Source organism: Scyliorhinus canicula, chromosome 20 (assembly GCF_902713615.1).
Source record: "Scyliorhinus canicula chromosome 20, sScyCan1.1, whole genome shotgun sequence".
In the NCBI taxonomy this organism is placed as follows: domain Eukaryota; kingdom Metazoa; phylum Chordata; class Chondrichthyes; order Carcharhiniformes; family Scyliorhinidae; genus Scyliorhinus; species Scyliorhinus canicula.
Genome location: NC_052165.1, coordinates 65608020 through 65614019, shown reverse-complemented (window position 1 = coordinate 65614019; position 6000 = coordinate 65608020). Strand labels below are relative to the sequence as shown.

The following is a 6000-nucleotide window of genomic DNA, read 5'->3' as shown; positions in this document are numbered from 1 at the left end:
TTGGAGATTGTATAGTTTTAATTCGCATTTGACAGAAGATTACCCAAGCAATTTTCAAATCCAAATGGGAGGCCAGCCCAACACGATTTACATAAGTGAAACTCAGAAACGATGTTCAATGCCTTGGCAGTTTTCTTAATGTCTAGGTACCTGTGTTATCGAGAGCCAGTATTCTGTTCCCAACATTCGCTTTATCAGACTGTTGATCTGAGGCCTCAGTGCAGTGAGAGTTAGTTATTTCCCAGTCAATAATAATGCAATGATGTCAAACGGGTTGAAAAGGTGGTTGTACAGTCTTTAATTTTATTGCAGCTATGGTTGGACTTGTAGCCTTTTTGCTTTGTGGATGCTGTTTACTGTACCTTTGCAAGTTTTTTCATTCTGGCTTCTGTCTGAGTTTGGTTTCATACTGTAGACAATTCCATATTGAAGCTCAGTTCTATTCATTGGCTGCTGAGTTCTTGACAGGTTTCTCAAGCTGTTTGACTCCTGGAAATGAAATGAAATGAAAATCGCTTATTGTCACGAGTAGGCTTCAATGAAGTTACTGTGAAAAGCCCCTAGTCGCCACATTCTGGCGCCTGTTCGGGGATTCTTTGTTTATGCTGTCAGTAAAAGTAAAACCCCCAAAAACATAAGTGTTAAAAACATAGCTGGCGACGAGAATGTTTTTCCAGTAATAGACAAAAAAAACCAGCCAGACCTGGACCTCGATATGAAAATTTTTGGGAGACCACTCCATCATCTAAAAATGAGCATACAATTAGCCGTCGGGAATTGGGGTTTTAGCCTCGCTGGGAGGACATAATAATTTTGGAAGTGATAGAAAGCTCTCAGGACGGTTCTTAATTATTTTTCTAAGTGACTGACCCGGGAGCGCTCGGAGAGTCGGAGGCAGGAAAAGAGAACATTTTTCAGCCAGAATGTTGACTGTTGTCTAGTTGATTTTCACAATCGATTGGCTCAGAAAGGAAACCTAGAAAAGAGAAAGCCGGGAAATAGAAATTGAAGCTGGGGAGTTTTTCCAGCTGCGCGTCTTCGCATGCGCGTCTTTGCACGTGGCGAACTGCAGCATCAGATCCTTCAATCCCGGAGAGAGAGACCTGCTTTTGGGAAGTAATTGCCCAAAAGGAAAAATTCTGTGATAGTAACCAACATTGAGCTAGATTAAAGCTGAAACCTGCTTGTTTTTAAAACAGATTGATAATTGTAATGCATAAATTCTTAAAGATACAGTCCAACCAAGAATTACTTTTTAAAAGAAACAATAAAAAATATACAAATTAAATTGGAAGAAAAAGAGATTAGAGAGGAGGAAAAGTTAAAGAAAGTAGTACAACTTAAAACAGGTAACTGTAATGACAGGAAAAGGGGGTTCTATGGAACCATTCGATGAGAATACAGAATCATAGATTCCAATGAAGAGATTCCAATACTACCCTGCTGCAAACAGTATACCGGATGAAATTAAAGCAGCAACTTTCTTGAGGGCAATAGGATGACAAACCTACACCCTATTATAAAATTTTGTCCGTCCTGGAAAGCCTGAATTGATGACCCTTGAACAAAACCACTTGCCCAAACCATTAATCATAGCCAAGAGATTCAGATTTCATCAACGTAGTCAAGAATTGGGTGCCTTATATTCCACAATTTGTCACTATACTTCGGAGACCAGCCAAGAGTTGAGTGTTTTGATCAACCATTGAGGGGACACTGCGAGACAGACTTGTGTGCGGATTGAGAAATGAGGCAATCCAGAGTCGATTGCTGACAGAATGCTCTCTAACACTCAAACTTGAAATAGCAGTGCCTATGTAATTGGAGTTGTGCCCAAAATAAACAAGATGATAGTGAGAAAAGAAAATCTCTCAACATGCAAGTGTGCGATACATGTGCCAAGGTGGGACTTCTCCACAGGTGACAAGAAAACAAGTGCTGTAACAGTGGCAGGAAAGGTCACATATTAAAGGCACGTTGGGCCAAACAAAATCCTCAAACCTCGAAGGTGGATAAATGCAAGAATGCACCCAAATCCACAAAACGGAGTCCACAGAATGACCGAAGGTGGTGAAAATTCCCAGGAAGGTACGATGTCTACGGAGATCAAAGAACTAAAACTCAGGCTATAATCTGTGCAAGGTGACACACCGAGATTTTGTGTCTATCCGAAACTAAATGGGAATGAAATTAAATTGGAAGTAGATGCAGGAGCCGTATCTCTGAAAAATCATATTAAGAAATGCTCAAGACCGTACGATTAAAACTGCTGATCTAATCTTGAGAGCGTACATGGATGAGGTAGTTCCAGTGAAGAGTTATATCTTTGTGAAAGTTGAAGTAAATGATCAGTCTGAAAAATTGCCGCTACGTGTGGTAAAAGGAAACTTTCCGGCACTTTTCGGAAGAGCATGATTGAACAAAATCGAACTAAATTGGCAGGCTGTGAACCAATTGATTGATGAAAAGAACACATGACAGAAACTTTTTGAAAAGTACAAGGAGATATTTGAAAACACTTTCAGGGAAATGTCCGGAGTCGAGGTATGACCCGAGATAAAACCGGGTAGTATCCCTAAATGCTTACTGGCAAGAACTGTGCCTTATGCTATCAAACCAAACAATGAAGTGGGACTTGAGGAATTGATCAAAAATGGAGTGACCAAGGGTGTGACGACCAGCGATTGGGCAACCACAATTGTCCCTGTTATCAAGCCAGATGGCTCAGTAAGAATTGGTGACTTCAAAATGACAAGCAACCAGTGTTCTGTTCCAACCAGTATCCCTTACCAATAATAGGGGATGTATTTGCTGGATTATCAGGTGGACAAAAATTCAGTAAACTAGATTTGTTCCAAGCATGCCCTCAGATTAAGTATCAACTGAGTCACTACCTCTTCTAACCATTGTAATGCACAAAGCAAGTTCAGGTACAAGCACCGACCATTCGGAATAATATCAGCACTGCCCCTATTCCAAAGTCCACGGACCAAATCTCCAGTGGCCCCAAAAAAGTTCAATATTACTTGGACGGCATCTTAATTATTGGCAGGACTGAGCAGGAGCACCAAAGGAATTTTGATTTGATTTATTGACACATGTACTGAGGTACAGTAAAAAGTATTGTTCTGCGTACAGTCCAGACAGATCGTTCCATACATGAAAAAACATAGGACATACATAAATACACAATGTAAATAGATAGGCACAGGCATCGGAATGTAGTACTATTCAGTAGATGTGTGAAGACATCAGCTCAGTCCATAAGGGGGTCATTCAGGAGTCTGGCAACAGCGGAGAAGAAGCTATTTTTGAACCTGTTAGTGCGTGTTCTCAGACTTTTGTATCTCCTGCCCGATGGAAGAATTGGAAGAGAGAATAACCCAGGAGTGAGGGGTCTTTGATTTTGCAGCTCGCTTTCCCAAGGCAGCGGGAGGCGTAGACAGAGTTAATGTATGGGAGGCAGGTTTGCGTGATGGACTGGGCTGTGTTTACGAATCTGTGTAGTTTCTTATGGTCTTGTGCCAATCAGTTGCCATACCAGGCTGTGATACAGCTAGATAGGATACTTTCTATGGTGCATTTGTAAAAATTGGTAAGAGTCAATGTTGACATGCCAAATTTACTTAGTTTCTTGAGAAAGTATAGGCGCTGTTGTGCTTTCTTGGTCGTAGCGTCGAAGTGGGTGGGCTAGGGCAGATTGTTGATGTGCACTCCTAGGAATTTGAAGTTGTCAACCATCTCCACCTCAACGCCATTGATGCAGACAGGGGTATGTATGATACTTTGCTTCCTGAAGTCAATGACCAGCTCCTTAGTTTTGCTGGCACATTGGGGCATCTTAAAAGACACAATGTTCATGTCAAGAGATAGAAATGGCGTCTTAAAAGACACACTCTTCACGTCAAGAGATAGAAATGCAAATTTTTCATATCATCAATAGGCTACCATGGCCATGTAATCGATAAGGACAGCTACCACAAGGAACCTAAGAAGACGATCTCAGTTGCACCAAGATTGCGGAATATATAGCAATTGAGATCTTTTTTGGGACTCAGCAATTACTATAGAAAACATATTCCAAATTCTGGCACCATATTAAAAACACTTTATACATTATAATGTGTGAACCAACAATGGGCTTGGATAAAAGAGGCATATACTGGAGTCAAAAATGTGCTGAACAAATCATAATTCACAGTTCATTTTGAAAGTACAACTTGCATGTGACGCATCACACTATGGGGTGGGTGCAGTCTCATGCCAAATGGAGACAAAAGACTTCAGCTTCGAGAACGTTGACATGCGTTGAACAGAATTATGCTCAATCGAAGAAACTTTGAGCATAATATTTGGAGTCAACGATTTCATCATTATTTGTTTGGAAGACTTTTTACTGTTAACAGAAACAGGCCGTTGACAATGATTTTTAGTTCATACAAAGGAATACAATCACTAGCTGGGAGATATTTGCAGAGAAGGTCCCTCATCTTATCAGCCCACGATTACAAAATTAAAACAAAAAATCGGAGCAACATGCAAATGCCGATGCTCTATTATGTTTACCAATGCGGGACAAAGCCGAATCACAGGAGAACCATGTTTATTTTCCCAGGTGGATAGTGTCCCTATTACTGCACCTCAAGTGTAAAGACACACAAGGTCATATCTGGTAATGGGGAAGGTCGTGGACATGATCTTAAAAGGTAAACCACTCGATAAACAGAGGAGGAATCTGGAATTCAAGCCACACAGAACAAGGGAACTTGAATTAACAGTACAAAAGGGAGTACTTATGTGGAGGATCCGAATCATCGTTCCTCTGTGCTTGCTGAGTCGAATACAGCATTAACTCCATGAAAGACATCCAGGAGCTGTACATATGAAAGAGCTCGCAAGGAGTTAAATTTGGTGGCCGGAACTAGACTCCCCGATTGAAGAAAGAGTAGGTCAATGTCAATCTTGTGATGGAAAATACTTCACCTTTCAACCACTTCACACTTGGGATTAGCCAAAGCAACCATCTCAAAGAGTACATATCGATTTTGTGGGACCAATTGAAGGATATATGTTTCTTGTCCTAGTGGATGCACATTCCAAATGGCCTGAAATATTGATAATGAAGTCGATGTCGACGGAAAAAAGACAATTGAACATCTGGACGAAGTATTTGCACGGTTTGGCAAACCGAAACAGCTAGTCAGTGATAACAAGACTCAGTTCATGTCCCAAGTAATTCGTAGACTGCCTTTGAAACAATGGCATGTAACATAGAAAATCTGTGCCTTATCCATCCACAAACAGATTGGCGGAGAGGCTGGTGTCGTCATTGAAGAATGCGATCGAAGTGTCAAAGGATAAAGGACCATTAGCTAAGAGAGTAAACAAGTTTCTCATTTGGGTCATCACATTGCCCATGTGATGACCCAAAACCCGCCAGCAATATTGTTCTTAAAATGGAAGTTGAGGACTAAGTTTGATTTGCTCTTACCACCTGACATTACTATCGTTGTAGAGCAACAAGAACAAAACCAAGTTACTCGTCGTGAACAGACGTCGAAACCATGAGGTTTTGAGCAAGGAGAAAGAATTTTAACAAGAAAGTACTCTTCAGGTGAGAAATGGATACCTTTCACAAAACTCTCAAAGATGGGGCCTACTTCTTATATGGTGCAAACCATTGATGAGAGTATGGAGGAGACACACCGATCAAATGCTTGCTTCGAAAAGAGAATTTGCAAGAGTTGTTATCTGAAAGGCCAACATCAGACACTCACGGTTTGGAAATCCCTGAACCAAGGATCACGACTGAGTCAAATTCAGATTCTACACCAGTTGAACCAACAGTATCTGTAGAAGATGAAGAAGAACAAACTTTATTAGATGATGTGCCTGAGCCAAGTGTGGAACAGACTACCTAGAGTGTGAAAACAAACATTCCTGAATAAGGGATTCTGCCTGAGCAGAAACAACAGCCACCTAAAAGACCCGTACTGATGT

The 6000-nt window shown here is 40.9% G+C and overlaps 1 long non-coding RNA gene across 1 annotated transcript in view; it reads right to left on the bottom strand.

Annotated features, from left to right (window-relative positions):
- Positions 1–311: 311 nt before the first annotated feature.
- LOC119955057 overlaps positions 312–6000 on the bottom strand; it is a 221798-nt gene continuing 216109 nt past the window's right edge. The window contains exon 4 of the long non-coding RNA XR_005458375.1: positions 312–489. This is a non-coding gene — a long non-coding RNA (uncharacterized LOC119955057). The remainder of the gene's footprint in view (positions 490–6000) is intronic.